General features: G+C 36.2%; 1 protein-coding gene across 4 annotated transcripts in view; it reads right to left on the bottom strand.

Annotated features, from left to right (window-relative positions):
* Nucleotides 1–24,009, bottom strand: part of SHOC2 (SHOC2 leucine rich repeat scaffold protein) — a 109,423-nt gene that overhangs the window by 83,742 nt on the left and 1,672 nt on the right. For 2 of the 4 annotated variants that reach the window (XM_019813811.3, XM_023240915.2), the window contains exon 2: nt 13,178–13,270. The exons of the other annotated variants lie outside the window; for them this stretch is intronic. The gene's annotated coding sequence lies outside the window, so the exon portion shown is untranslated. The remainder of the gene's footprint in view (nt 1–13,177; nt 13,271–24,009) is intronic. 4 annotated transcript variants of the gene reach the window in all.

Raw genomic sequence — 24,009 nt, 5'->3', positions numbered from 1 at the left:
TTTCTACAACATTTACTTCCATGGTCAAACAGGCTTATAGTTAGGATAAGATGTGTTTCAAACATAATTATACTGTTGTCCTTATAGGAGAAATTATCTGTTTTTGATATGAAAATGTACTCCGTGGGGGCACCTAGGTGGCTCAGTTGGTTGGGGGTCTGGCTTCAGCTCAGGTCATGATCTCGCAATTTGTGAGTTCAAGCCCCACGTTGGGCTCTGTGCTAACAGCTCAGAGCCTGGAGCCTGCTTCAGATTGTGTCTCCCTTCTCTTTCTGCCCCTCCCCTGGTCATGCTGTCTCTCACTCAAAAATGAATACATTAAAAAAAAAAAAAAAGTACCCTCTGATAGAGAATATACAAGATTTCCCAGTACATTTGGATCAAAAAACCATTTCTAAGGAATATCTGTAACATCTCATAGCGTTTCAAGTGCTCAAACTACAAATATTTAGTAAACCTAGATCAGCATTAAAACAGAATTTTACAAAATTATTAAAAATTTAAGATTTAAAAAACACCAGAGTAACTGGAATAACAAAGACTAAACCCTGAAACCTCCAATAATCAGGCATTGAAATTTTCTATAAAGCTATTAGAATGTATTTGTATTTGAAGCTAAGAAAGTAATACATTCCAACATACAGAAGGAACGGAATGAAAAAAAAAATACCTAGTTTCTCCAAGCAGTCATCCTGCTCTTGCTAATGGATAGGTAAAACAGAACAAGGTCAAATGAATACAAGATTATGTTCAAATCAGAGACTAGAAGAAAGCTTGCCCACCAGCTATTAAGATTTTTCAACCATATTTCTTTTAATAGAGTCATTAAGTGAAGAAAATAAATTCACATTTCTCTTGAAAAACAAGATGCCAGGGCACCTGGGTAGGTCAGTCAGTTAAGCATCTGACTCTTGATTTCAGTTCAGGTCATGATCTCACATTTCCTGAGTTCAAGCCCCACATCGGGCTCTGCACACACAACGTGGAGCTGCTTGGGATTCTCATTCTCTCTCCACCCCCCACTCTGCTCCTCTCCCACCGCCCTCTCTTTCAAAATTTAAAAATTTTAAATCTAAAAAATTTTTTTGAAAAGAAAAACAAGATGCCATTCAGAATACTAGATTAGTGGTAGTAGCTAAAGCATGAAAGTTCAATTTCTAGAGGCGCCTGGCTGTCTCAGTTGGAAGAGCATGAGACTCTTAATTCCAGGTCTGTGAGTTCAAGCCTCACATTGGGCATGGCGCCTACTTAAAAAAAAAAAAAAAAAAAAAAAAAAATGTTCGATTTTCAAACCCAACTGAAAAAGGAATCAACACCTAAAATTAAGGAATTATTGAGCACTCTAACTAGAGTCATTAGTCTCTAGTCTCGTTCTTGATGCTATGTAGCATACAAGGCTTCATAAATACAAAGTGATATAATCAAAATCAAATGTTAAATTTTGATTTTTAATTAAAAAATCTGATCTGAAAGAACTAAAAGAATTTGATCTAAAAGAAATGAATTGTTTTTGCCTTTCAGAAAACTACATCAGCACTTATTTTATTCCTTACATTTGTAAACAATCTCACTTCTGATAAAACTGAACTACAGCCCTTGCAATTTCCAGTTTGAAAATGGCAATGTTAAGATGGTGTGGCCCCTTTCTCCTCTGAAAAATCTCAAAACAACTAGTAGTATGAGAAATAGAAACAAAAAATACATCTCCATCCCTAACCAAGAGGCATCCCTAACCACATATATGAGAAGGCTGCCATTTGCAGTGAAGGTAAAGAGGGATGCTGGAAGAGGTCAAACAAAGGAGAGGTTTGCAGCTTCACATCTCAAAACTATCACAGCTCAGTTCTCTAACTAAGGTACATGGCATAGCCAGAAGGGCAGCCCAACAACCCCTTGTTTGGAACATCTGAAGATTTCAAAGACTTTATCTAGCATTATTGGATACACAGGAGAGCCAGAACTGAACAAGAAATCATAGAGTTGAAAAAGGGCACATCTTTTCCTAAGGAAAAATTTTATTGTACTTGAGCATTTAAAGAGAATTCTTCATGAGACACCGAGCTGGCTCAGTCAGAAAAGCATGCAACTTTTCTTTCTTTTCTCTTCTCTTTAAGAGCATGCGACTTTTGATCTTGAGGTCATGAGTTCAAGCCCCACACGGGGCATAGAGATTACTTAAAAATAAAAATAAAACCACAAATAAATAAACAGAATTCTTTGAGTACCTAGGCAAAATCATTACTACCCAAAAATGGAGGGAAGGAGGGACTCAATGCTAGAAAAAAAAAAAAAAGTAGAGCAATACCTATTAAGAACTCCAAGGGTTTAAAAAAGGTATGACTCAAGAATTTATATCCAGTCTAAGAATACAGTTTAGTATAAATGGCAACAGTTAAACAATAATGAATATGAAAGAACTCAAGGAATACTGTTCTTATGAACTGCTTTTGAAGAAAACACTAGTTGACAAAGTTCAACTAACCAAAGGATAAGAATAAAAATTATGAAAAAAGGGCAAGTTTTGAGCATAAAGTCCATTTAATTATTGGCCTGAAAAAAAAAAAGATACAAATATTTATAGCTATAGAATATAATGTAAATGTTACAATCCTCAAGAATGGAGAGGAAATAGGACTGAGATATGCTTATACCTTTATACAGCACTGCTTTACACCTTTGAGTATACTTCAATTGCTATACCTCGATTTATTTCTTAAAAGATGAGGAAATAAGCATAATGCTGTAATAAATACAGATGAGCTAAATAGATTCATTAAAACAAAGTCTCAGGTAGATCATAAAACATAATTGTATGAATAAATGATCCACACTCCCCCTGCCCCAATGTGAAAGGACAAAAATGAAATACAAGCAGACTATGTTCAAAATGAAACAGGCATTCTAAAGATATAGGCACAAAAATATTCACTACAGCATTATTTGTAACAGCAACATACCGAAACAATCTATATGTCCAACAACACACGTCCAACGGGAGTTTATCTCCGTTATGGTTAAACTATTGTTTATTCAATGAAATACTATATATTTACTAAAAAGTATGCTGTACCAACTATGTACGTTTCTCACTTGTTTCAAGTCAGACAGTAAAGCATACTAGCTAATGCTAAAGGCTCTGCAGCCAGACTCTTGGGAGTTCCACAACTTCCAACTCCCCAACTTACTAGCATGTTAAGGTTTCTGTGCCTCAGTTTCCTTCTCTGTATGAAGGGGATAATACTACTACTTGCCTCTCAAGGCTGTGATGAAGATTAACAATGAATATCCAAACACTTGATAGAACAGGGCCTACAACATATAAAACACTGTGGAAGTTTTAGATTCATTATAGTTAAGTGAGGAAAACTCAGCTTTAAAACAACATCATGTTACCATTTATGAAAAAAAATATACATATATATGTATAAAATATCTGTGGAAGAACACACAAAACTGGTAGTGGTTTCCCAGGAAAGGAAAAACACAGAGAGGCTGCAGAGTGAGAGCAAGATTTGCTTTACACTTCTGTATCTTTTAGATTTTGTACCATAAGCATGTATTGGTTAGCTAAAAATTACTACTTAAATTTAAAAACCTTAAAGACTTGGGGCGCCTGGGAGGCTCACTCGGTTAAGCATCTGACTTCGGCTCAGGTCATGATCTTGCAGTTTGTGAGTTCGGGCCCCGCGTCAGGCTCTGTGCTGAAAGCTCAGAGCCTGGAGCCCACTTTGAATTCTGTGTCTCCGCGCGCGCGCGCGCTGTCTCTCTCTCTCTCTTAAAAATCAACATAAAAAAAAACAAAAACCTTAAAGAATTTAAGTTGACTGAGCACAGCGCTACTTTTCTGGTTAGTTCTTTGACTTCCATGCCTAAGGTATATTTACTCAGATCACAGGTCACAAATAACACTCTCAGAGACAAATGTATTTTCTCCACCAAAGCATCTACAGGAGTTCAGATATTTAATGTTACCACATAAAATACAAAAGAGGGCTCCTGGGTGGCTCGGTGGGTTGAGCTTCGAACTCTCAGGTCATGATCCCAGGCTCATAGGATTGAGCCCTACCTACATCAGGCTGCACACAGAGCGTAGACCCTGCTTAAGATTCTCTTTCTCCAGGGACCCCCACCCCCTCTCCTGCTCATGTTCTCAAAAAAAAAAAAATTAAAATTAGGGATACCTGGGTGGCTCAGTCAGTTAAGTGTCCAACTCTTGATTTCGGCTCGTATCTCATGGTTTGTGAGTTTGAGCCTCACATCACTCTCTCTCAAAAATACACATTAAAAAAAGATTAAAATAATTAAAAAATAAAAAGAAACTTATCTTTGGAGACAACATTTCAAAGACATATACAAAAAAATGTTCACAGCAATGTGCATAGAGCAAAACATTGGAAACACAGGCATCAGTAGTCTCCATAAATTATAGTGCCACACAATGGAATATAATATAGATACCTGTAATGATAGCATATGCATAATACAAATTTATGTATGAAATTATAATTTTTTGCATTAGGCAGTAAGTTATGGACTCTTTCCACACAAGAATACAAATACTTCATTTCTTTTCATTGCTATGACTTGTGGTATAACTATAATATAATCATTCTCCTATCGACTGACATGTAGGTTGTTTCTATTTGCCTTTTTTCATTTACTTTTTTTTTCATTAAAAAAATATATATGGGGTCCCTGCGTGGCTTGGTTGATTAAGCGTCCAACTTTGGCTCAGGTCATGATCTCACGGTTTGTAAGTTAGAACCCAGCATTGGGTTCTCTACTGTCAGTGCAGAGCCTGCTTTGAATCCCGTCTCCCTCTCTCTCTCTGCCCCTCCCCTGCTTGCACTATCTCAAAGATATAATAAACATCAAAATATATAAAAATATATACATTTGGGGGGGGCAGTAAATAGTGCTTTTTGAGCATAAATAGTCACAAACAGGACCTACTATTTCTGCAAGGCAGATTCCTGAAAGCAGAACTGTTTGGCCAAAACTAATACGCATTTTATTTTTTATTTTTATTTTTTTAACATATGAAATTTATTGTCAAATTGGTTTCCATACAACACCCAGTGCTCATCTCAAAAGATGCCCTCTTCAATACCCATCACCTACTCTCCCCTCCCTCCCACCCCCCCATCAACCTTCAGTTCTCAATTTTTAAGTGTCTCTTATGCTTTGGCTCTCTCCCACTCTAACCTTTTTTTTTTTCCTTCCCCTCCCCCATGAGTTTCTGTTAAGTTTCTCAGGATCCACATAAGAGTGAAAACATATGGTATCTGTCTTTCTCTGTATGGCTTATTTCACATAGTATCACACTCTCCAGTTCCATCCACGTTGCTACAAAGGGCCATATTTCATTCTTTCTCATTGCCACGTAGTACTCCATTGTGTATATGAACCACAATTTCTTTATCCATTCATCAGTTGATGGGCATTTAGGCTCTTTCCACAATTTGGCTATTGTTGAGAGTGCTCCTATAAACATTGGGGTACAAGTGCCCCTATGCATCAGTACTCCTGTATCCCTTGGGTAAATTCCTAGCAGTGCTACTGCTGGGTCATAGGGTAGGTCTATTTTTAATTTTCTGAGGAACCTCCACACTGTTTTCCAGAGTGGCTGCACCAGTTTGCATTCCCACCAACAGTGCAAGAGGGTTCCCATTTCTCCACATCCTCTCCAGCATCTATAGTCTCCTGATTTGTTCATTTTGGCCACTCTGACTGGCATGAGGTGATATCTGAGTGTGGTTTTGATTTGTATTTACCTGATGAGGAACGAGGTTGAGTATATTTTCATGTGCCTGTTGGCCATCTGGATGCCTTCTTTAGAGAAGTGTCTATTCATGTTTTCTGCCCATTTCTTCATTGGATTATTTGTTTTTTGGGTGTGGAGTTTGGTAAGCTCTTTATAGATTTTGGATACTAGCCCTTTCTCCGATGTCATCTGCAAATATCTTTTCCCATTCCGTTGGTTGCCTTTTAGTTTTGTTGATTGTTTCCTTTGCAGTGCAGAAGCTTTTTATCTTCATGAGGTCCCAATAGTTCATTTTTGCTTTTAATTCCCTTGCCTTTGGGGATGTGTCAAGTAAGAAATTGCTGCGGCTGAGGTCAGAGAGGTCTTTTCCTGCTTTCTCCTCTAGGGTTTTGATGGTTTCCTGTCTCACATTCAGGTCCTTTATCCATTTTGAGTTTATTTTTGTGAATGGTGTAAGAAAGTGGTCTTGTTTCATTCTTCTGCATGTTGCTGTCCAGTTCTCCCAGCACCATTTGTTAAAGAGACTGTCTTTTTTCCATTGGATATTCTTTCCTGCTTTGTCAACAATTAGTTGGCCATACTTTTGTGGGTTTAGTTCCGGGGTTTCTACTCTATTCCATTGGTCTATGTGTCTGTTTTTTGTGCCAATACCATGCTGTCTTGACGATGACAGCTTTGTAGTAGAGGCTAAAGTCTGGAATTGTGATGCCTCCTGCTTTGGTCTTCTTCTTCAAAATTACTTTGGCTATTCAGGGCTTTTTGTGGTTCCATATGAATTTTAGGATTGCTTGTTCTAGCTTCGAGAAGAATGGTGGTGCAATTTTGATTGGGATTGCATTGAATGTGTAGATAGCTTTGGGTAGTATTGATATTTTAACAATATTTATTCTTCCAACCCATGAGCACGGAATGTTTTTCCATTTCTTTGTATCTTCTTCAATTTCCTTCATAAGCTTTCTATAATTTTCAGCATACAGATCTTTTACATCTTTGGTTAGATTTATTCCTAGGTATTTTATGCTTCTTGGTGCAATTGTGAATGGGATCAGTTTCTTTATTTGTCTTTCTGTTGCTTCATTATTATTGTATAAGAATGCAACTGATTAAAAAAAACAAAAAAAGAATGCAATTGATTTCTGTACATTGATTTTGTATCCTGCAACTTTGCTGAATTCATGTATCAGTTCTAGCAGACTTTCGGTGGAGTCTATCAGATTTTCCATGTATAATATCATGTCATCCGCAAAAAGTGAAAGCCTGACTTCATCTTTGCCAATTTTGATGCCTTTGATTTCCTTTTGTTGTCTGATTGCTGATGCTAGCACTTTCAACACTATGTTAAACAACAGCGGTGAGAGTGGACATCTCTGTCGTGTTCCTGATCTCAGGGGGAAAGCTCTCAGTTTTTCCCCATTGAGGATGATATTAGCTGTGGGCTTTTCATAAATGGCTTTTATGATCTTTAAGTATGTTCCTTCTACCCCGACTTTCTCGAGGGTTTTTATTAAGAAAGGATGCTGAATTTTGTCAAATGCTTTTTCTGCATCGATTGGCAGGATCATATGGTTATCTTTCTTTTATTAATGTGAGGTATCATGTTGATTGATTTGTGAATGTTGAACCAGCCCTGCAGCCCAGGAATGAATCCCACTTGATCATGGTTAATAATTCTTTTTATAAGCTGTTGAATTCGATTTGCTAGTATCTTATTGAGAATTTTTGTATCCATATTCATCAGGGATATTAGCCTGAAGTTTTTTTTTACTGGGTCTCTGTCTAGTTTAGGAATCAAAGTAATACTGGCTTCATAGAATGAGAGTCTGGAAGTTTTCCTTCCCTTTCTATTTTTTGGAATAGCTTGAGAAGGATAGGTATTATCTCTGCTTTAAATGTCTGGGAGAATTCCCCAGGGAAGCCATCTGGTCCTGGACTCTTATTTGTTGGGAGATTTTTGATGACTGATTCAATTTCTTCGCTGGTTATGGGTCTGTTCAAGCTTTCTATTTCCTCCACTTTGAGTTTTGAAGTGTGTGGGTGTTTAGGAATTTGTCCATTTCTTCCAGGTTGTCCAGTTTGTTGGCATATAATCTTTTCATAGTATTCCCTGATAATTGCTTGTATTTCTGAGGGATTGGTTGTAATAATTCCATTTTCATTCATGATTTTCTCTATTTGGGTCATCTCCCTTTTCTTTTTGAGAAGCCTGGCTAGAGGTTTATCAATTTTGTTTATTTTTTCAAAAAACCAACTCTTGGTTTCATTGATCTGCTCTAGTTTTTTTAGATTCTATATTGTTTATTTCTGCTCTGATCTTTATTATTTCTCTTCTTCTGCTGGGTTTGGGGTGTCTTTGCTGCTCTGCTTCTATTTCCTTTAGGTGTGCTGTTAGATTTTGTATTTCGGATTTTTCTTGTTTCTTGAGATAGGCCTGGATTGCAATGTATTTTCCTCTCAGGACTGCCTTCGTTGCATCCCAAAGCATTTGGATTGTTGTATTTTCATTTTCGTTTGTTTCCATATATTTTTTGATTTCTTCTCTAATTGCCTGGTTGACCCATTCATTCTTTAGTAGGGTGTTCTTTAACCTCCATGCTTTTGGAGGTTTTCCAGACTTTTTCCTGTGGTTGATTTCAAGTTTCATAGCATTGTGGTCTGAAAGTATGCATGGTATGATCTCAATTCTTGTATACTTATGAAGGGCTGTTTTGTGACCCAGTATGTGATCTATCTTGGAGAATGTTCTATGTGCACTCGAGGAGAAAGTATATTCTGTTGCTTTGGGATGCAGAGTTCTAAATGTATCTGTCAAGTCCATCTGATCCAATGTATCATTCAGGGCCCTTGTTTCTTGATTGACCATGTGTCTAGATGATCTATCCATTGTTGTAAGTGGGGTATTAAAGTCCCCTGCAATTACCACATTCTTGTCAATAAGGTTACTTATGTTTGTAATTGTTTTATATATTTGGGGGCTCCTGTATTCGGCGCATAGACATTTATAATTGTTAGTTCTTCTTGATGGATAGACCTTGTAATTATTATATAATGCCCTTCTTCATCTCTTGTTACAGCCTTTAATTTAAAGTCTAGTTTGTCTGATATAAGTATGACTACTCCAGCTTTCTTTTGACTTCCAGTAGCATGATAAATAGTTCTCCATCCCCTCACTTTCAATCTGAAAGTGTCTTCAGATCTAAAATGAGTCTCTTGTAGACAGCAAATAGATGGGTCTTGTTTTTTTTATCCATTCTGATACCCTATGTCTTTTGGTTGGCGCATTTAGTCCATTTACATTCAGTGTTATTATAGAAAGATATGGGTTGAGTCATTGTGATGTCTGTAGGTTTCATGCTTGTAGCGATGTCTCTGGTACTTTGTCTCACAGAATCCCCCTTAGGATCTCTTGTAGTGCTGGTTTAGTGGTGATGAATTCCTTCAGTTTTTGTTTGGGAAGACCTTTATCTTTCCTTCTATTCTAAATGACAGATTTGCTGGATAGAGGATTCTCGGCTACATATTTTTTCTGTTCATCACATCGAAGATTTCCTGCCATTCCTTTCTGGCCTGCCAAGTTTCAGTACAGAGATCCGTCACTAGTCTTATCGGTCTCCCTTTATATGTTAGAGCACGTTTATCCCTAGCTGCTTTCAGAATTTTCTCTTTATCCTTGTATTTTGCCAGTTTCACTATGATATGTCATGCAGAAGATCGATTCAAGTTACATCTGAAGGGAGTTCTCTGTGCCTCTTGGATTTCAATGCCTTTTTCTTTCCCCAGATCAGGGAAGTTCTCAGCTATTATTTCTTCAAGTACACCTTCAGCACCTTTCCCTCTCTCTTCCTCCTCTGGAATACCAATTATGCGTAGATGATTTCTCTTTAGTGCATCACTTAGTTCTCTAATTTTCCCCTCATACTCCTGGATTTTTTTATCTTTTTCTCAGCTTCTTCTTTTTCCATAATTTTATCTTCTAGCTCACCTATTCTCTCCTCTGCCTCTTCAATCCGAGCTGTGGTCGTCTCCATTTTATTTTGCAGCTCATTAATAGCATTTTTTAGCTCCTCCTGGCTGTTCCTTAGTCCCTTGATCTCTGTAGCAATAGATTCTCTGCTGTCCTTTATACTGTTTTCAAGCCCAGCGATTAATTTTATGACTATTATTCTAAATTCATTTTCTGTTATATTGTTTAAATCGTTTTTGATCAGTTGGTTAGCTGTTGTTATTTCCTGGACGTTTTTCTGAGGGGAATTCTTCCGTTTCGTCATTTTGGATAGTCCCTGGAGTGGTGCAGGACTGCGGGGCACTTCCCCTGTGCTGTCTTCAATAACTTGCATTGGTGGGCGGGGCTACAGTCAGACCTGATGTCTGCCCCCAGCCCACCGCTGGGGCCACAGTCAGACTGGTGTGTGCTTTCTCTTCCCCTCTCCTAGTGGCGGGATTCACTGTGGGGTGGCGTGGCCCGTCTGGGCTACTTGCACACTGCCAGGCTTGTGGTGCACGGGATCTGGTGTATTAGCTGGGGTGGATCAGCAAGGTGCACAGGGGCGGGAGGGGCAGGCTCAGCTCGCTTTTCCTTTGGAGATCCACTTCAGGAGGGGCCCTGCGGCATGGGGATGGAGTCAGACCCGCCGGAGGGATGGATCCGAAGAAGCACAGCATTTTGGTGTTTGCGTGGTACAAGCAAGTTCTCTGACAGGAATTGGTTCGCTTTGGGATTTTGGCTGGGGGATGGGTGAGGGAGATGGCGCTGGCGAGCGCCTTTGTTCCCCGCCAAGCTGCACTCTGTTATCCGGGGCTCAACAACTCTCCCTCCGGTTGTCCTCCAGCCTTCCCGCTCTCCGAGCAGAGCTGTTAACTTATAACCTTCCAGATGTTAAGTCCCGCTTGCTGAACCAACACACTCCGTCTGGCCCCTCCACTTTTGCAAGCCAGACTCGGGGCCTCTGCTTGGCCGGCGGGCTGCCCCTCAGCCCCGGCTCTGTCCCCCCAGTCCGTGTAGTGCGCACCGCCTCTCCGCCCTTCCTGCCCTCTTCCGTGGGCCTCTCGTCTACGCTTGGCTCTGGAGAATCCATTCTGCTAGTCTTCTGGCGGTTTTCTAGGTTATTTAGGCAGGTGTGGGTGGAATCTAAGTGATCCGCAGGACGCAGTGAGCCCAGAGTCCTCCTACACCGTCATTTTCCCCCTCTTGTCCCTAATACGTATTTTAAATATTTATAGGTAGTTCCAATCGGTCTCTTTCAAAGAGACTACATCAATTTATACTCTCCCAATCTTACCAATTATTAATCATTTTCATTTCTATCAATCTATGAAAAACGATATATTTTAATCTACAGTTCCTTGATCAGTGAGGGCAAACAAACTTTTCCATTCTTCCACTATTTGTGGTTTAACAAAATATAGACCATGGCTACATTATGTTTAACACACATTACAGTTTTAATTTTTTTTATTTGCCACTTTTTAATAATTGGGAGCTCCACTACAATCCAGACCTCTACTTCTCATTTAAAAAATAAAAAAAATTTGCTACCACTGGGTCAAAATTCAACTAGTGTTGAATAGAAACTATGCCCTCCAAGTACTCTCCAACCCAACCACCTCATATATTCTCCCTACTGTGTTCCCTCATTTATGTTACCTGCCTGGTTTCCTGCAGGAATTTAAGTTTAGGACCCGATCTCTATGCAGTTATTTGGTTATATACTAGTTATCAGGATTCTTTGTATGAAGGATATTAATACCTTTTCTTACATATTTATGTCATAACTATTTCCTCTCTGTGGACAGCCTTTAACTTAATCACAGCATTCATAAATATATATAAAATCCTAGAAGTCTACAACACCCATCAAATGACAACAATATTTATCCTTGGGGGTTAGGATGGTTTTCAATCTCTGTATTATTTTTTAAATGCATAAAATAAGCATTGATTCCTCTTATAATCAGGGAAGGAAAAAAAACTATTTTCCTTTTTTTTTCTTAATGTTTATTCATTTTTGAGAGAGAGTGAATGCAGGGGAGGGGGCAGAGAGATAAGGAGACAGAGAATTCCAAGCAGGCTCTGCACCGTCAGCACAGAGCCCGATGCAGGGCTTGAACCCATGAACCATGAGATCATGACTTGAGCTGAAGTCAGAAGCTTACCTGACTGAGCCACACAGGCACCCCCCCAAAAAAGCTATTTTCATTTTGAAACAGAAAAATTCTAACAGTGATAGTTTGGTTATGTTGACTTTAAACTGACAAAGGATAAAGCTAATTAAAAAATTACTTATTAAAAAAGACAATGTATAATACAAGAGGAGCTCACCATAATAATCAAAGCTCATAAATCTTAATCCAAGATAACCCACCTATGAAGAACTAATATATCCAGCACTTCAGATTTGAATTATAATTACAATTTGTTTTTACAAAAGCTAGTCAAAAGACCATGGACTGATCTGATTCACACTGAAATTATAAACAAAGTTTTTGGATACCTGGTGCTTCAGAAAAAATTTTTTCCTCCAACTATAAATACAAAACTTTATTTTCATTCAGACATTTAATACATACTAAGTAGCATGCACTGTGCAAGATGCTAAGTATGCAACAAGGTGGCATGGTACTTGCCTGTAAGCTTACAAACCAGTGGAAAAGGCAAGAACATAGTGTGGTAAGAGGTGCTGAAGCACAAAGAGAAAGCACTTAAAAACCAGTGTTGGAGCTTAGAGAAATAAGGAAAGGCTTTTTTTTTTTTTTTTTTTTTAATTAATTTCTTTTGAGAGAGAGCACAAACGAGTAGGGGCAGAGAGAAAGGGAGAAAGACAATCCCAAGCAGGATCCATCCTGTCAGTGCAGAGCTCAAAGAGAGGGGCTCAAACTCACAAACCCACAAATGTAATATCATGACGTGAGTCGAAACCTAGTACATGTCCGACTGAGCCACCCAGTCGCCCATAAGGAAAAGCTTCTTAAACAGATAACATCTAAGGAGAAACCAACTAAGGAGGGTGGAAGGGGACCAAGAATCTTGCAGTCACCCTGACTCCTCTCAGCTCAACTCTCACTCACATCCTAACAATCACCAACTCCTATCTATCCATTGTAAAATGTCTGACTCTTCAACTTCTCTTCATTCTCACTGCCACTACCCTGCTCCAGGGCATACTAAATTCTCTCCTCTAACATCACTGTAACTGATCTCACCACATCCACACCACCCCCATCCTGCTCCTAACCAAATCACTACACTGTAATTACAGTCATCTTTCAAATACTCAAATCTAATCAGGTTACTGTCCAACTTAAAACACTTGGGGAATAGTGGATGACCCCCCACAAACCTAACCTTCAGGATAAAATCCAAAATTCTTACCAAGCCTTTCAAGACCTGGCCCCTGCTACAACTCCAGTATTTCCCACCTTGCATTCAGGTCACATGAACTTCTTTCAGATCCCATATCAGGTCCTGCTACCTCCTGTCCCCAGGACTTGTACGCAAGCGATTATTTCCTCCTGTCAGAAACAAGGTTTACAGTTCACTGAGCTAAGTCTCCTGTAGTCTACAGATTTCAGCTCAGAGGTCAGGGAAGACTTTTGTGATCACTCAAAAGCCTTTCTGAATAGACCGCCCTCCAAGCTCCCACTTAAACTTCCCATCAGGACATTTATCACACTTTATAAGTGCCAGGTTAGTTGTCTTGACTCTCTCATTTAAAGTGGGAAAATAGGGATACCTTTGCCTTTTTCACAGTCATATCCTAGTACAGTACTTAGAAACCATACTTACCATACATAGCAGTTATATTTACTGAAATAATTATAAATATTTGTTAACTTAGCTTTATCTCCCTAGTAGACAGTAGGCACCTTACACAAAGAAGCAATTTTTACTCAACAAAGCAATAACCTCAAAGATACCATGAAATTTTTATTAAGTACACAGTAAGTGCTCAGTGAACACTTGTTGAATAAAGACAGTCAACCAATAAGGACAAAAACCTTGTCCCATGCATAGTTTCCCTATACTTTACTTAATATTAACTCTAAGTCACTCAGATTTTGATATGAATACCTAAAAATGACAAGATTTCAATTGTATTTTCCCTTGTTTATAAAGATCTGAAATGTTCTTTATTCTTTTAAGTAGTTTAAAGGACAAAAATAAAACGTTTCCCCCTCCGAATCACATAAACCTATATATTTTTGTAGTTCAAAAGTGTAAAAAAGGAATCTTGAAAACTAGAAGACCCAAAACTGAAAAAGCACCCAAAATTAACATGCTCAAAGGAATGTTATTGTTCAGACAGAAATGGAAAAAATACATTAAATTAAGTAGCATGAATGAACCAGAGGTAAAGGTAGTTTTCATGGAGGCTAATAAGTCTGTGACAAAATACAACACTCTAGCCCATGCTAATTAGAATTATGTCAAGACTACAGAACTTCTAGCACCTTCAAATTCATTCATTCAACTTTTTTTCCTTTTGCTGAGGAGGCAAGATGAAAACTGTTTGGACTGGCAGGGAGAGACAGGGCTAATTTATATAAATACATGAGAGTTTTTAGGAAAATCTGCATTTTTTTTCTTATGGAAAAACCTAAGATTATGAAATTCTGATTCTGTGCAAAGTTTTAAGCAAAGAACTGAAAATTCCTATTTATCCAACCCACAACATAAGCCATAATTGGAATTACAGCTCTCTGGGACAACACTTCGACTCACCAGATAGAAAAACTGCAGGATCCTCCAACAAAGCCTCAAAATAAAAGGCAGGGGTGGGGCAGGAGGGATTTAAATGTCTCAATGGAAGTAAGATATAATGGTAAACATCAAATATCTTGATCATTCTCTGAAAATTCTTATGCCACCCAAACAACTCTCCCCAAAAGACTGACCTGTCAATGTTTGCTTAAACTGCTTTTTCTACCAAGAAACTCAAAACATGTCACACAAAACCTAAGTATTCCCAAAATATGTTACTTTTCATTTACTATGCACCAACAGACAATAAAGAAAAAGATGATTACCTAATTATCAGTGTAAAACAACAAAGAAAAAATGTAACTGCTATCTTAGTTTATATGCACTAAGATGAATATTATATTCAATAAAGTATTTTCAACTTAAAAAACAAATGCTTTTCAGCACTTGTAAGCTAAAATTAAGTTAACTATATCTAAATGCTTCATTTTTACATGTATAAACCCACGTATTCCTTCACTAGGTGTTATCTGATTATAAATCCTTTCTATTACTCATTCTATAAATTATTCACCAGAAACAGTCAGAAAACATGTAAACAAATATAATGTTATACACAGCAACATTAGAAGCTACGTGGCCTCCAGGTAGGTATCTTACATTTAAGAATCAGTATTTGTCAAGTTGCCATTATTAGGGATGCCTGGCTGGCTTAGTTGGTAGGGCATTCGACTCCATCTCAGGGTCAATGAGTTTGTCAAGCCCCACACTGGGTGTGGAACCTACTTAAAAAAATATGTATGATAGGGGCACCTAGGTGCCTCAGTCACTTAAGCATCCAACTTCTGCTTGGTTCATGATCTCACAGTTTGTGTGTGAGTATGGGTCCACATCGAGCTCTCTACTGTCAGACCAGAGCCTGCTTTGGATACTGTTTCCCCCCCTCTCTTCCCCTACCCCACTCTTTCATGCGCTCTCTCTCAAAAACTAAACAAACATTTAAAAAATAAATAAATAACATTATAAAGCAAATATCCTTTCTCACATTTATACAGTCCATTTTTGAGACTATTTAGATGAAGACCAGATGCTCAACTAACCATTTTATTTATCTACCTGTCCTGGTAGTTAAAATAGGATTTGCAGAATGCATTTTGGGCTTTAAAAATATAATCTCATTATCTCTGTATTATATTTGTCAAAAATATCCCAAAACAAAAAGATTTGTCAAACAAGATCAAAAGAAATATACTGAGCAGCCAAGTCCAGTTTAACTTAAGGTTAATAAAGAATTTCTCCCATCAGAACCATCCAAAATATTCAAAGGCAGCCCTTGCTTACATTTTTGAATATACATAAAAGGACATTATTTTTGTAAGTTAACACATTAAACCCAACCAATTCCCAGCTGGTGTGTACTATCTACCATCTTGTGACTATAATCCCAAAATTATTCTCACATAGTTTACACAAGTTTTGACATTAAAAATTCTTACACCACAAAGATGTAAATCATTTAGTAATTTGCAGGTAGCGATAGGATATTTAAATCATGCCAGAAAGAAAAAACATTATTTGGCAATAGTTAATTTTAATTACCCTTGAAAGCAATGCAATTATTATCAAATTGTTAATTATAAAAACTGGACAATGGTATAATCAGGAAAGAGAGGAGCTAATTGACAAATTATTTTTAGCACATGAATCTACCTACCATTTGTGGATTATCAATTTTCAAAGAATCTGAACATAATAAAGTATAGCAAAACTTGAATTTTATTATTTTCAACTTTCTTTGATGAAACAGAAATCTTCAAGATCTTGCCACAGGATCATGATTATCAATTATTACACACACACACACACATGCGTGAGAATGTCAGATAAAATGGAGTTTCAGTAGAGAGAAGCGAGTAAGTTCATTATATTTTTGTATATAATTAGTTATGCATTAAGGCATTACTGACAGAGCTAACTCTGCAAGAATTACATAGGTGACTTTAAAAGAAACTTATTCTTTCCTTTTCTGTATCATAAAAATCTTTAAAACTGAAACATTTTAACTCTAATATACACCTGCATATTACAATTCCTGCTGATCAACTCAGTCCCTATAACAAAATAAGATGGCAAAGAAATGTTTTACCAAACGCCTTTAGGACCATACTTTCCTGAACAATGAATAAGAACTAGTAGATTTCATTCTTTACAGGCAGGTGCTAATCAGTTTCAGTGTCTGGTTCTCACAGGCTGACATAATGCCGCAATGTTTCCGTTGCACAACATTCTGGGGGAAATGTTTAGGATTATTTCCACTGAAATTTTTAAGCCCTGTACACAAGCATCATGGAAATGTTTAAATCAGAGCTATCAAACCTAAATAAAAATTTTAATTCAATTGTTTGTTTTTAATTCAATATTTGTTTTAAAAATAGTGACCCCATTTTTTAAAAAGTCATTTTTCTCAAGCCTGAAAACAATTCTTGCTTTTCTTGCAGCTTAAAACATCACCACCTGATGTATGTCATTCAATCACTAATTAGCACTATATTTGATCATCGTTAGCTCCTTAGTACTCAACAAAAAACCTGACAGCCTCACATGTTTTGGAGACTTCAATACAATTTGTTCTTGTCCCAAATACTCATGTTCTGTGTGTACTACTATAAGCCATTATATAACAGGGGGTGGGGAAAATTAAAAAATACTGCAGCACTACAAGCCATTTAGCATGCTGAGTTCTCACAGTTGCTTAGTGGGTGTTCTGAAACTAGGCCATATTTCTAGTATTAAGAATTTCAAATCACTACTTCCAGATACAGAAATAAATGTCTTCAAGATTAAATCATAAACCTTACTATTTTCAGCTGCCTAGTATATAAGTATCCTATTTCTATGAGTTTAAAATGGTAATTAACACATGGTAGATAAACCAACATTTGTTTTAGTAACAAGAAATAACTAGCTTTTCTACCTATCCTTATAAAGTCCTAGAATGCAACAGATTACAATATTAAGATAAAGTGCAGTATATCTGAACAAGAACTAAAGCCCTTAGGTGAAATTTTGAATACTTTATCCCAGAAGATATATAAAATAAAACTGAATTAAATACAATCTATTTCAGGTCACCCAATCTGTTAGATTCCACATACTTCTAGCAAAGAAATAATTATAACCCCCAACCTAATTTTTCCAGTCCAGGTTGCCAAGAAACACAATACATAGATAGATAGATAGATAGATAGATAGATAGATAGATAGATAGATAGAGCTTACTCTCTTTAACAAAAGTTGCAGAAATATTTATGTCATTTTGTCACATCACTGCAACAGGTAGGTTTTTATTCAAAACTAATTAACAAAAATATGTTACCCAATTTTACATATTTCATAGCTAAGCTAACAAAGAAACATGGTCAGTATAAAAACTACATCTACAAATTGTAAGGCAATAATACTATACTGCAGTGATTCAGTATTTTCAGATAATTATTTGTTTCAACTTATTATTCAGTACTTATGGTGCCTACTATGTTTTCCCCTCATTAAGCAAATATTTCCAACAAAAGCTTGACACTGAAATTTTTAATTACATCATTTTAGATATAAAACTTTTCCCAAATACAACACATGGTCCTGTGTAATTTTTTTTTTTTTTTTCATTTTGAGAGAGAGAGCACAAGCAAGGGAGGGACAGAGAAAGAGGGAGAGAGAATGGCTCCACACTGTCAATGAAGAGCCCAACGTGGCGCTTGAACCCACAAACCATGAGATTACGACCTGAGCCGAAATCAAGAGTAAGATGCTTAACTGACTGAGCCACCCAGGCGCCCCTGTCCTGTGTTTTAACAAAATTTACTAACAACAATTAATTTCTTCTTCTATCAGCATTACTGCTATACTGTTCCACATATAAAACAAATGGGGTCTTGAAAGATCTAAATATGTTTATCACAAGATGAAGTTGCCTTAAACTGTTATATAAAAAAAATGTCTTGTATCTGATTTTTAAGTGTTTTCCCCTCTGCTCTTATTTTCAACTCTTATGGCCTCTAGGAGATATCCCAGTCCTATTTACATTTGGTTACTAAACTTTCTTAATTGTACATTGAGTAAAAAAGCCTTCAATTAAGGCCTGAAGAAATCTAAGAGCAGAAAATATGTTAAAGAACAGAAGACTATGATATCTCTTTGTCCTTTTTAGTGGTCCGTTTTGGGGCTCAATACTTAGTTTCAGTATTTTTTTTTTATTAGGAGCCTACAAAGTTATACACTGTACATATACTACAGAAATGGTAGTAAAGAAGCCAGACACACCTGATGCTATCATGAAACTTACAGTCTGCAAAAAAGACAGATATTACACACATCATAACAAAAATGTTAAAAGAAAAAAAGAGGAAGTGCAGGTGTTAAGGGACCCTAGAACAGCAGAACCTAAGGATCAAAGAAGACCTCCCAAACGACATGATATTGAGGCCAGAAGGGGGATTAAGGTTCACCAGGTAAAGAATGTTTGGGGTTGTATCCAAGGAGATGATACCAGAAAGTTTTAGTTTCCTAATAAATAACCTTGAGATAAATGTGAGGATATAAAATTTATAATGTAATTGCTAAAATGTGAAAATTTTACAAAGGAATTTCTCAAGTTTGAATAATGAAAATAACTGGAGGGGTTCCTGGGTGGCTCAGTTGGGTTAAGCATCTGACTTCGGCTCAGGTCAAGATCTCAAGGTTCGTGAGTTCAAGTTCCAGATCAGGCTCTCCAGTGACAGCATGGAGCCTGCTTCAGATTCTGTCTCTCTCTCTGCTCCCCATTCCCACAAACTCATGCTCTCTGTCTCTCTTAAAAATAAATAAGACAAAACAAAACAAAAAACACAAGTGGAAGGATCAAAAGCAACAACAAAAAACAGTATGAGAATGTTTTAAAATGAGAAACTATGGCACTCTGGAGGGAACAGAGTTTGGAATGGCAAAAAAAAAAAAAAAAAGCCCTCAAAGGAGTATTAAATCATACTACAGGAAAAATTATTAATATTCAAGTTCAGAGAATTTTTAATTCAAATAAGCCATACAAAGACTTCTACCAGGACATAACTGCTGATTATACAGTCTGACTTACCTAAAGGAAAGAGTGGCACTTTGAAATAAGTATGGAAGAAAATGACTTTTAATGTTTTCAGAAGAGTCAATTTTATTTTTTTAAGTTTATTTACTTTTGTAATCTCTGTACCCAACGTGGGGCTCGAACTCACAACCCTGAGATCAAAACTCATATGCTCTTACAACTGAGCCAGCCAGGCTCCCCCAGAAGAATAACTTTAAATGCACAGTAGAAACTTACCATGAGTTCTAAGAAGGCTCATAAATATTACTTTTAACATGATGCATAAATGCTGAGAAAAGATACTTAAATGTGATTCTGAAACACAACTATTCAAGTTCTAAACCTGGGAGATTATTCCACATCAGGCTGATATGTTCTTCCTGTATTTAATTAAAATATTAATGAAAAGTACTTAGTTAAAAGCTTTAAATAATAATTTGAAGCAGATCCCTAACATTCATGCAGATCCACAGTCCAAGACCCAAACTAAATTAGGAACACAAGAAATAACAATCTCTAAAAGTACAGGCTTTAATGAATGCCTACTCGATCACCTAAAATACTAGGTCTTACATAGAATCCAAATTGCTATTCACCTGCAATTCTCCAAATGGACCTTACCATGTCTAACATCTACGCTTTTCTATCCACTACCTATCCTACTTAGCCCTCAAGAGTTAAGTTCAAGTCCTATCTTCCAGCAAGCATTGCTGGTTACACATGCATTCTGTGCCTTAACTCAGCTCAGTTCTCCAGCATATACCGCTATCAAAGCACTTGTCACATTGTAAAGCAATTAACTACTGACTTGTACAGTTCATACAACAAACTGTGAACTTACTAAAAGCAGGAAACATAGTATATTTAACTATGTATCCTCAGAGTCTGGGACATACATGGCACTCATTAGAAAGTCTATGACATTATGAATATCAAGCTCATAGTAAGAAATATTTATAGAACAAAATTTTAAAGTTAAAGACTATTTACAAAACTGTGAAAGTCCCTGAAAGCAGGAAGGAGTGTTATACAACACAAAACCTAAAACTCAGAAAGTGCAAATTTAACTGATAATATCTAGAATTTGGAGTTAATTTCATCAGTGTCAAAACAGGTAATTTCCACTTTACCTCCAAAGTATTTGAAAAACCAAAAGAAAAAAAGATTTATCTTTGTAAGTTGTGAAATTAATTAATTAAAATTGTAGGATTTACAAATAGTATTTGAGGGCAAATAAAGTGCTTAAACTGTGAGCGCTCACCATGCTATAAACATTAGAAGACAGGCCAAAATACTTCATAAAAAGTCTTTCAGGTTCATTTCACATAGGGACCAATTATACTCACTTTTAAGGTCTCCTTTAATGTTTTAACTTCAAGCAGTATGTTCATTCTTTCCGATAAAAGAACCCTTACCTTTTACAGCATGAACTACTTTTTGCAATCAGTTCTGATCTTTAAAGAAGAGGAATGAGATTTATCATGTGAAATCTAATTAGTTCTTTTAAATCTTGATAATGGAAACTTCATACTTTGGAGAAAGCCCATGTTACCAACATTTCAAAAGCTAAAGAGCTCTTTGTAATTAGAATATTCTTTTCATGTGTTAGAACTTTGATTTGCAGAATTAAAGATCCTGTACTAAAAAAGTTGGGAACCAGGGGAAAATACCAAAGAATGAAAGTTTGTTTACCTCAAAAATAATGCAATTACATATTTTAGAACATAAATCAGCTTTTCCCACTTATGTGTGTTCCTTTCAACCTGCACTGACTGCAATTACATTTCAGAACACTCTATAAAAAGTTCAAGCATTCCATAGGTCACCTTGTGACTTAGAAATTTTTCAGATTTTAAAAGTCCATGTAAACAAGAGAGCTACAAAATTACAAAATTTTAACTGTTACATTATCGGAGAAAAAATGTTCAGAAAGATTTATATGGCATCACTTTGACATGGTATAACCAGTAAATAAAACAAAATTCAGAAGACAGGGATAGCAATTTTTAATAATTTAGTCTATGAAAGATTTAACTTTAAATTATAATATGCCAATGCATAATATGTAATGCATGAAGTGTAAGTCAAACAATAAGCAAAAACAGAAACTAATTTAATATTTGCAGTACTAATTTCTCAAGCACCATGTGAAAATACTTAATGTATCCTTCTGCTAAATTACAGCTTATTTCTATCTAATTTATCTACAACAAAATATTTATCAATTCTCTATTAGTCTTTTTAGGAAAAGTCAAAGTGTTTATTCTATATCTAAATTTCCTCTCCTGATACTTTATAAACTAATTCAAGAACACTTCCACCTAGGCCAAAATATAAACCTCAGAACTCACTGAAGGATTTGTAGGTCAACCTGTTTGGTGGTTTTACTGTGTTGTTTTGTTTTGTTTTTTGGTGGGGTGGGGGGGAGGGAGGAATAGCTGGTCTTGTTTTGTTTTTTTTGGTTATAAGCATAGATTTTATGTTTTCATACATGAATAGTACATAAATGATACATGAATATAGTAAACTGAATTCTAAAGATATATTCTTTCAACCTCCAAAAAATATTCATCCTTTTATCTGCAAATACAGGTTCAGGTATATTTTACATCAAAACCATAACAGTCATTTTTATATTTAAATATCTTACTAGAAAAAAATCTATAAATTGTTTAAAGAACACAAATTTACAGAAATATTAAATTACACAACAAATATTGATAATCCAGCATATTTTCAAAACAAGTATGACTGCCTGTATAACAAAGAAATTCAATTTTATTTACTTTTCCCCACATGGGTAAGGCAAGTCAAAAAATGCACCAACAGAGGGGTGCCTGGTTGGCTCAGTCACAAAAGCATGTGATTCCTGATCCTGGGTTTGTGAGTTCAAGCCCCACGCTGGGTGTAAAGATTATTAAAAAAATAAACTTAAAAAAAATACATATATATATATATATATATATATATATATATATATATATATATATATATAGTATATATCAGAAGCTATTCAGGAGGCATCTTTGGGAGTATTCCACATAGAATTCCAATTTATATTTCTCTAAACATGGGACAAGTCCTGTCCCAAGTCACTAAAGAAATAGTAAAACTTAAAAGGCATAATTCCAGCAAATATAACACAAGAATGTGTAATTTTGGTGTTCCTTTTGAAAAGTGAAATGTTTCAAATTTCTGACACAAAGTTCACAAATTGTAGGAGTCTGGCTACAATTATAACACAGCTCTAATCAACTTTCTGAATATCATTTTAAAACTTTTAAAAAACCCAGCTGCAAGCTATTAATGTATCTCTTACTATCACTCTTTAATCCGTAACAATTTAAAACAAGAGAAAAACACTTGAAAACTGTATTAACAATGAGATCACTAAACAAATGCCAACCTACAATAAACGTAGTTGTTTCTTCAAAAACTAAAACACAAGATTACAGTAGTAATCTTAGAAATAGGCCAGATCGATCCCTCAAAACTAGCATTTCAAAAATAGTTTGTTAGCTTTATATATTTAAGCCATTTGAAAGTTACAAATCTTAAAGCCTTTATTTACTTGTCTAAGAGCTATTTTTCAAATGTATATTCATAATTAACAAGTTTCGTAGTGTACCTTATGTCCAAATAAATACTTAAAAGATTTATCCTATTCAGTAGAAATGCCATAGGTAGGGAAGGGTCATATACATGTTATTCCTAAAAATTCTTGTCACTGTCACACAGAAAAACATCAACATTTGGTAAACTCAAAGTATAAATGTAAGCTTACTTAATGTTACAAATTGTACCCAAGAGCTAAGTTTCTTCAAATAATGTTAACAGTTATAAGGGCTATGGCATCGATGAGGGTAGAAATTAGTACACTAATAAACTGACGTCTTTAAATAAGACAATTTGTTAACGCTGCATTCAAATAAATACAAAAATGCTTGGATACACAAGTATGCCCTAGAATTCTGACAAACAAGAAATTTTAGATCCAGGAATTGCGCCGAGTAGATACTAGAAGCTGACATTTATGAAGAAGTGTACAAAATTGCACAAGTGAAAGCTTAGAGAGAGACTGTTGGTAGTTATCATGATGGAAGCGAATACTATACAGTACACGTCTGCAACCCAATTTTGCTTCAGCATCCCCAGAGACTTAAAAAACATTTCTTTGGGTAGGTTGCAAAACATCGCTTCCTCTTTTATTCTCATCACCCCCATTATGATACAAAGCAACAGACAAAATCAAATCACCCACCAACTGTAAGTACTGAAAGCTTAAAAACTCACACAAAAGCATCTTTCCAACTCCCAAATCGGTATTCATTCCACCTGTTTGTAAATCCATACAAACACAATAACACAAAACCTCTACTGATTTAAAAAAGGGGGGAGGGGGCAATTAATGGTTTGAAGTCATTCTTCTACCTAGGC

The sequence above is a fragment of the Felis catus genome, chromosome D2 (genome assembly GCF_018350175.1).
Source record: "Felis catus isolate Fca126 chromosome D2, F.catus_Fca126_mat1.0, whole genome shotgun sequence".
NCBI classification, from domain to species: domain Eukaryota; kingdom Metazoa; phylum Chordata; class Mammalia; order Carnivora; family Felidae; genus Felis; species Felis catus.
Note: the sequence above shows the minus strand (reverse complement) of the source record. Positions and strands in the feature narration are given on the sequence as shown.